Source organism: Adiantum capillus-veneris, chromosome 30 (genome assembly GCF_014529385.1).
Source record: "Adiantum capillus-veneris isolate H3 chromosome 30, ASM1452938v2, whole genome shotgun sequence".
Classification (NCBI taxonomy): Eukaryota; Viridiplantae; Streptophyta; class Polypodiopsida; order Polypodiales; family Pteridaceae; genus Adiantum; species Adiantum capillus-veneris.
The window spans coordinates 13,886,619-13,896,276 of NC_140960.1; positions in this window are offsets into that span (position 1 = coordinate 13,886,619).

The window sequence follows — 9,658 nt, forward strand, 5'->3', positions numbered from 1 at the left end:
TGATGCCAGACCATGCAGACAACATCCTTATACATACAATGAGACTTTTGCCAAGAAAATTAAGGAAGATAGGCAAACTGAAGGATGCGGATTTTATCTACGAGATTGAACACAACGATTGGGTGTCCCCTATTGTGTTAGTACCCAAAAAGAATGGAAAATTATGTGTCTGTGTAAACCTCAAACAAGTGAATGCTACCACCATCAGGGACAACTATCCACTACCAATAACGGATCATGTTATTGAGAGGGTAGCAGAGAAAGAGGCCTATAGGTTTTTGGATGGGTTCTCAGGCTACAACCAATTGACCAGTAAAACAGAAGACTAGCATAAGACATCTTTCACAATAGAGTGGGGTATATTCGCATATACGGTAATGCCTTTCGGCCTGACCAATGCACCTGCTACTTTTCAAAGACTAATGAGTCATGCATTCAAAGAATATCTCAGGCAATTTTTAGAGATATACGTGGATGATCTTTGTGTTCATTCTCACATGAGAAGTGATCACATAATGCATCTATGGAAAGTCTTCAAAAAGTGAAGAACTTACCGTATTTTCTTAAACCTAAAAAATGCGTCTTCATGGTAAGACACGGTAAAATTTTGGGCCACATTGTGTCCAAAAGCACGATTTCCACTAATCAAGAAAAGATACAAATAATTGTCGCACTATCGAGACCAACAAAAATGAAAGAAGTACATGCATTTATGGGACATTGTGTGTACTACAGGCGCTTCATATACATGTAATAGCTAAGTCGTTGTATGCTCTCATTGCTAAGTTTGATTGGACAAAAGAATGCGAGCAGGCTTTTCACAAATTGAAGCAACAACTAATTTCTGCTCCAATTTTGCAAGCCCCTGACTGGAGCAAGATCTTTCACATTTATGTTGACGCATCAACATATGCCATAGGATGCTTATTAGCACAGCCAAGAGAGAGGAAAATGGATTTTCCCATTTGCTACTCTAGTCAGCAAAACTGACAACGCAAAGAAAAATTACACCACTACTGAAAGAGAAGGTCTAGGAATGATATATGTTGTCAAAAATAGATACTACCTTCTTGCAAACAAATTCATTTTCTTTGTAGATCACCGAGCACTATTATATCTGGTCAACAAACCTTGCAGCACTGGAAGGATTGTTCACTGGTTTATACTCTTGCTTGAGTTTGATTTCACATTAGTCATAAGAAAGGGGACCACACACACACACACACACACACACACACACACACACACACACACACACACACACACACACACACACACACACACACACACACACACACACACACGAGCTGATCATCTTTTGAGACTATTTCATGGGGAGGCGCCTGAAGGTATTGATGATGATCTTCCAGATTCATACCTATTTAACATCAAAATGATTCCAAGGTAGAGTGAAGAGTTCATCCCTCTACTCACGATTGGATCATTACAGGTGGAAAGACAACCATCAATAATCCATCATACAAGAAATCTCCCGAGATGACTGTACAAGCACGGTTCATGGAGTACTTGAGAAACAAGACCTTCCTAGAGGGATGGGGCAAAGCAAGAATGAGAATTGTACAAGGAGAAGCAAAAAATTATTTGCTAATCGCAAACCAACTGTATAGGTAGGAAATGGAGAACAACTACAATTGTATGTTGCAAAAAGCAAATATTACGTTATTCTAGAACAAGCTCACTCGGGCTAGTCACGGGGACATTTCTCTGCTTATAAAATGGCAAAGCTAGTAGTATACTCAGGCATATGGTGGCCAACCCTGTTTAGTGATGCAGAGACCTATGTCAAATGATGTGATGAATGTCAACGAACAAAACCACCCCTATGGAGAGATGAAATGCCATTAAGGCCAATGATGGGAGTACGCACTTTTGCCAAATGGGGCATCGACTTTTTTGGTCCCATCATACCTCCTGGATATAGGTTGCACGCATAATACATCATAGTCACAATTGGTTATATAACCAAATGGGCAGAAGAGAAGGCAACACAGGAAAATGATGCACAGACTACGGTTCAGTTCCTTTTTGAACATATCTTTACAAGATATGGTCTACCCATTGAAATAGTGAGCGATAGGGAAACACACTTTCTAAACAACATCATTGAAAGCCTCCTTGACGAATTCATAGTGGTCCATCACAAATCAACACCCTATCACCCACAAGCTAACGGACAAGCTGAAAGCGCCAACAAAAGCTTGTGCACTGTGCTCACCAAAATATTCAGCAACTTAAGAAATGATTGGGATCAAAAGCTACACACTACATTATGGGCTTACAGAGTAGCTTTTAAAACCTCGCGATGACTCCTTTTAACCTCATGTTCAGGGTTAATGCAATTCTACCGATGGAATTCTTAATAAAAACACTACACATTAGGAAAAATATGAACCCTCTAGGGGCCCTTTGGGATTAAGGTTAATTAAAGGCCAGCCAATGAGAAGAGGGTGGTGGACACACTCTATGCCCTCAAAAATGTAGGGGGACAAAGTAGTCTTACACTTTTTAAAAGGGCTCTTACCTAGTGAGAAGGTGGGGTGGGGGGGGGGGGCCATATGGAACCTCCAACTTCCCTCCTTTTTGATCCGGGTTTGAAAAAATCCCAAAAATTTGAAATTTTTCAAAAATTTCAAAACTCAAATTTCATCTTCTGAAAACCCCCCTAAAAGTATTTTATGGTCAAAAAAGCATTTTTTGATCTCAAAAAGTCAAAACGTGCATCCAAAAACCCTAAAATTCAAAATTTTCAAAAAACTTTAAAAAAATCTTTTTTTGCTATCCAGAGCTCCCCCAAAATTAGTTATTAGGCAAAAAGGGATTTTCTCTCTCTAGAACCCCTTTTCCAACCCCTCCTTGGTTGCAACCATCACACTCATCCTTTACTCCAACACTCTCTCTCTTTACACCATCTCCATTACTGCAGCAAGGAAGCTCCTCTCTCCTCCCCTACCACCTTCCATTGCCACACCAAGCAAGGCTTATCCACCTTCTCCTCCCAGTGCCACACCAAGCAAGGCTTATCCACCTTCTCCTCCGAGTGCCACACCAAGCAAGGCTTGTCCACCTTCTCCTCCCATTGCCACAAGGGTTGACCATTTTCTCATATCACTTTATCACACCTACATTGTAGCAACAAGCAAGGTTCTTCTCCTCCTCCTAGTTTGCTTTGCTCAACCATGGCCAACTCTACTTCGCAAAGGCGACCAAAGGATGAGGTCACAGCACTTGCATGCCACAACACTAGAGGTGTAGATGATGAGTGGGTGCCACAAGAGTTCACAAAAGGTGCTTGGGTATACATGTAACCATCTGCTGTTGGCCCTCATCGTGTGCGGAATCGTGCAAACTTGGATCTTCATTGGAAAGGAAAGCTCCTTGGCTTCAAGAATCGCAAAGACAAGGGGACCATAGCCATTGTGCAACATGTTTTCTCAATGTCAACCATGCACTTGCAACAACCACCTCGATTTCCAACACATTGTAAGTACATGTTTTGAGAATACAAAGCTAGGTGTGAAATCACAGTGTAATGTTATTATGGATTCATACTTAACATTTGTCATGCATTTATAGTCATATTTCCATCCACGTTGGTGGAGGAGCAGCCACTACATAGTCTCTCCGGCACATTCAATGCTATACATGCGGATATTGGAGCAATAATGTTCCCGCATCTTTGCCCAACCAAACTGGTTCAAAGAAGGATTTTCTTCTATTCTCACTCCTATATTGTCCCTACTTCTACACAAGCATTTGGAACGCTTGAACCCATCAAAGTAACTTCCTTATTAAGTATGGAGTGGCCGGTCCCAGATTTGTGGTCGGTAGCATCTTTCAAGCAAAAGATGATAATGGATGTCCAAAACTCTTTGAAATACTCTAAAGCTTCTAGGTCTGTGGGCTTGAGCTAGTGTTTGCCTATTCATTGTTTTGTGCACATTTTTAAAGAGTTTGGATTTGTGGAGACTACCACAATGCTTGTATGTAAAGATGCGCATTACGAGGAATTAGGAAGGCTTTTAGAAGAGGACTGGGGTTTTGTGGAGGGCATGCACAACGGGGACCGGTACCGTTGTAAGGTTGGAGCTTCAGGTATTGGAATGCGCTATTTGAAATCCCGCACCTCCTTGTACATACAATTTCACTATGATCGTTGGATGTGCAAGCTTGGAGTGTGGACTCCCTTACAGAGTGTAGACGGCGCTATTGCAAGTTTTGACATTGCAGTGAAGATGCCCAACGATGCTTTGGAGGCAGTCCAAGTGAATAAGCATTGGACTCTCAGTAATGTTCGAGAACATTTGGTTATTATGGGTTTTGAGGCCCTTCAACAAGCACAATTTCGTTTACAAGGTCAGAAGGTGAGAATCCTTCCACCACATTTTCAATACATCATGGTTTGTCGATCATTAGATGCTTATTGTTATGAATGTCTGCAGATTGGGAAGAGAATGGAAGACAAATTGAAGGTCGAGGAGGACTGGGGGATAGATGGAACTATGCTATCGATCTTATAACTTTGTAACTCTTGCAATTTTCATATTGATCCCCGCTGTAATCAACATGATTTGCTTCGGCAAATCATGCCTTTGAATATAATTTTTTGCATTGGGATGACAAATCATTTTTTGGTGAAAGTGCCTTTTTTTTTTAATGTCTTAAAAAAAGGGTACATTATAAAAGGGGGGCCACCTAACTCATTCACTATTTTCACTTTTGCAACTCCTGAGCTCCTCCACTCTCTATCCACACTCCAGGATAAACATGGATGCTACCACAGCCTCTGCATCTGTACCCACATCCACCCCTTTGTCACGCTTCATCCTCTTCCTCGAGGACACCAAATACAAAGGGAAGTTGGACCTCCACACCTTTTTTACTCGTCTCCCTGACCTTGACGCCACAGTTGCCCTTCACATGGATGCATTTGAGGAGATTTCTGCGTTCATGGAGGAGCACATCATAAAATATTCTGTATCTATCCCCCCACATGCAGGGATCTGGGTGCCTTGCGATCTTTTGCGCTATATACACAAAGGTGATTGTCCATTCGCCAAGCGGTTGCAACGATTCCAAGAAATTGCAACCAATGCAGGCCATTACTTGGATGAGCAAGCCCCTGGGGTGTCAGCGCTCAAGAAGCGCAAGTTGGGGGTGGAGTACCTTTCTCGGCTCGCAACATTTATCTTCTTGGTGAGCGAGGAACCTGATTTGGAGGAGCTCCGCTTACCACACCTTCAAGTTGGGTCCTTTATCAAGGACACCAAGGAGCAGCAGGTTATCCCCATGAACCCTGCAGCGGAAGGAAAAGCACACCAGTTGGAGTACCCTAGAGGTCTTGAGGAAGTGGTTGAGAAATCCATAGTTGCGGCTGGCCCTAGTGACACTCCAGTGCCACTACCACTGACGGATGTGGCTATCCCAGAGGTAGAAATTAGCCGCTTCTCCTCAGTGTTAGTGGATAGGGAGGAGTTTGTGTTCCTACATGATTTGGAAAAAGCATTTGGCCTGCGCATGGATGAATGCTTGAGCGTGCTATGCAACAGCAGCAAATGTCCCTTAGACAATACGCCAGATGCCCTAGAAAGCAAGCTCTTGCCAGATGGGGACTCTGTTGCTGACACTATTGCAGTTGTATGTGCGGAGGTCCTGGCAGTAGAGCAGTTGCACGTGGTTGATGAAGATTTCCAAGTTACGCAAGCCAAGGTTGAGGCTGCTAGGATGCCTATGCCATTATGCAACCTCCCATCTGATGATCCAAAGCTTGTATCTGTGGTGCATGGGACCATTGACTTGGATGCAAAGGGCAACAGGGAGGAGGATGACAAGGAGCAGGAGGTAAACTGTACCTAATTTTCATGTTACTATTTTATCCTTCGTTGTCTTTTTTCTCAACCTTCATCGGTTTATGACAGGATGTTGTGGAGGTTGATGATTTTGCTGCAAGGACGGGTGGCAAGCGAACGGGCTTTGGACCTCAAGCTTCCCTTGCGCATTACCTCGGACAACTCCCCCCTGGCGATGTGGCCATTATCCATAATGAATTTACTCCCCAAGCCCATTTTATGACTTGGTCGTTAAAAGCTTTGAGCAAGTTTTTGTGTTTGAGTACCATTGCTCAAACTGCGCATCAAGTGTTCCTAGTGCGTAGATCCCTTGTATGCACAGCGTTTGGCGCTGGCTTTCATGGTAAAGTGCTTGCCCAGATAGGGATACATGCTTCCATTGGCTCAACTGACCCAAATGCCATAGCGCAGTCCCTCTTGACTGGGGAGTTGCCTTACGCGCAAAATAGGCGCCAGGAAATGGTCAAAAAAATTCTGAACTCCTCAGATACATGATGTAAAATCACCGTGCTAGAAGGAATAAAAAATATTTGAAATTGTCTCTCTATATTGCAAATTCTTTTCAATCTGATTTGTCAATCTTGAAAATTGTTTCAATTGGTGATATGAATTGTTTTTTGACTTTGTTATTTCAAGGTATGTAATTGCAGTCAAATTGAGTATAATTGTGATTTTTAAGTACCCTAGGGGGTTAGATTAGCCTATAAGCTGCAAAAAATGCCTGGCCACAAGGGCGCGCAAATGGCCCATCCATCAGTTTTGGATGGGCCATTTGCACACCCTTGTGGCTAGGCATTTTTTGCAGCTTATAGGCTAATCTAACCCCCTAGGGTACTTAAAAAGCACAAATTTATTGTAATGGATTGGTTTTGCAGCATTCATTTAAATGCAACCTTTTTATGGCAATTCCAGTATATGTTCACACTCAAGGACACTAGAAAAGCTCAAATCAATTATGAAATGAAGTTTCCAGCAAACTATCACTTGCTTTAGTTCTACCTACTACACCCTTGCACCAAAAAGTCAAATTACATTGGACACTTGGTTTCCCAATATGTTATTTGTTTCGATATCCTATAAGGAATTCAAAGCTTGAAATGACCAAAAAAAAGGTGTCCATAAGGATCCATATAAAATATTGATGCAAAACCAATCCATTGCAATAAATTTGTGCTTTTTAAGTACCCTAGGGGGTAGATTGGCCTATAAGGGGCTAAAAAAGGCCTGGCCACAAGGGCGCGCAAATGGCCCATCCATCAGTTTTGGATGGGCCATTTGCGCGTCCTTGTGGCCAGGAATTTTTTTGCCCCTTATAGGCCAATCTACCCCCTAGGGTCCTCAAAAAGCACAAATTTATTGCAATGGATTGGTTTTGCATCATTCATTTAAATGCAACCTTTTTATGGCAATTCCAGTATATGTTCACACTCAAGGACACTTGAAAAGCTCAAATCAATTATAAAATGAAGTTTCCAACAAACTATCACTTGCTCTACCTACTACACCCTTGCACCAAAAAGTCAAATTACATTGGACACTTGGTTTCACAATATGTTATTTGTTTTGATATCCTATAAGGAATTCAAAGCTTGAAATGACCAAAAAAAGGTGTCCATAAGGATCCATATAAAATATTGATGCAAAACCAATAGGTTTTAGTAAATTTGGTTATTTTAAGTACCCTTGGGGGTAGATAAGGCTACAAGGGGCAAAAAAAGGCCTGGCCACAAGGGCGCGCAAATGGCCCATCCATCAGTTTTGGATGGGCCATTTGCGCGCCCTTGTGGCCAGGCCTTTTTCTGCCCCTTGTAGGCTTATCTACCCCTAAGGTTACTTAAAATGCACAAATTTACTGAAATTGACTACAATTACATACAGAACTTGAAATTACAAAGATAATAGACAGAGTAGACACAACTGTTGATCATATTGTCATTGGAAAGTCAAATCATTACAAAGATAAGGGTGTGCAATACAAAAAGAGGGGTAACTTCGGCTAATGCTCGAAGTCTCGTCGCAATCGTCGTGCAAGCTACATATCTTTTGGCTGTATTGTCACTCGCTTTGCATGAATGGCACATAGGTTGGTATCTTCCAACACTGAAATGATGTGGGCCTCTGCAGCTTCTTGAATAGCCTCTAGCGCTATTGCTTGCATTCTATACTGATTTCCATAGCTTTGAAGCACTTCCTTCACAGTGCGAGCAAAGGGGGCGCGTCGAATCAAGAGCTCTGTCGTCTTCTGGTAGTGGCGGATTTCTGCAAATGCCCTTGCTATTTTTTGGCGCCGCTGCGGTTGTCTTGGGGGCACTTGCACATTTGCTGGCGGGCGGCATGAAGGCTTCTTGAAAAACTTAGACTTGTGTCTGTTTACATGCTTAGGGGCTGGTTCTGCAGCCTGTTCTGATTCTTCCTCTTCCCTTGGTTGCCGATCTTGTCGTGTGGGGAGAGCTCCCTTGCCTTGAGGCAATGTCTTCCCCCCAATGGCCACCCAGTGTGTGCGCGGTATGTTTTCTCGCAGCCATGGTGGCTCACTCTCTGATTCGGTGTCTGTATTGACCACCCGAGTCCTGGATGGTCCTGCTTGTGATTGGGGGCGTGACGGCTGCTCCCTATCGGGCTCTGATGTTTGCTGGCCCTCTGCTTCTCTCCAGCGCTGGGCACGTTGCTTCATTCTCTTTCTAGGTGTTATATCTTGAGGAGGTGGAGATTCAATAGTTCTTGATGACTCTCGTGCCCTACCACCATGCCCACTACCAGAAGAGTTCCTGGAACGGCCAGGTGTTCGTGGCCGTTTTCTTGTGCCTTTAAGCCATGACGGCTTCTCACATCCTTGGAGGGTGTTTTTGTTGGCAGGCGGATGCTCTTTCGCGGTTTGTTTGGTGCGCGCCATTTCGTTGGTAAGAGCTCACCTGTTCTTAAGAAATGAGTGATTTATGAGAGCATGCAATATTTATAAGGGCCCATTTAAAAAGGGCCCTGTTCACACTAATTTTTTTAAAAGAAGTATTATTTTTTAAATAAACATGTCGCTAAGAGTTGGACCATGCGTTCACGTTTAGTGACTCGCGCAGTATCCACTTTGATCCTTGTCGCACTCTGCATCGCCGCCATGCAGCATGCTTGGTGGGACCTTGCGACATTTGCCACTTGTTGCTATGCTCTTGACGACTCCATTTGCGCACTTCAATAGCAATCTTGGATTGTCGCGCACGCTCCATTGTGAGCTTACGAGCAAATGTTGTGCGAAAAAACCAGTTGAACATCTCCTCCAAATAATTGGATTGCACCATTCCACCACCATGTCGAGTATTTTTGAAGTACACTCCCCTTGCTCGATAATGGGACTTCTCCATGCCTTGAGTGCTAAAAATTTCAAGCGATCCATACTTGTGCATAAAAACTGCACCATGCGCAAACAAGATATGCTGTTCACATGAGCAAACGATCCACATTAGTAAATAAAAACAATCCCTTGTAATGAATACACCATGAATGACTTACCATGTAATGTGTGATGTTATTTTCACCCCAAGAAAGGGTGAAGACCTTGGTAAAATCCGCCAAAGCTTCTTGAAATGATTGCCGTTGTTCTTCTGTTGTGCTGTTAAGGCTCATAAGCTTGACCATTTTATCAAAATGGGCCCAAACTTGCTTGCGCTTGTTTGCAAGCTCGCCATTTGAATCATTGTCAGTAGTAGCTTCGCATAACTCCTTCCAAAGCTCCCAAAGGTTACCTGCCTACTGGTTGGAGCTGCTTTGAGCATCATATCGACTTGGCTTTCCTTGGG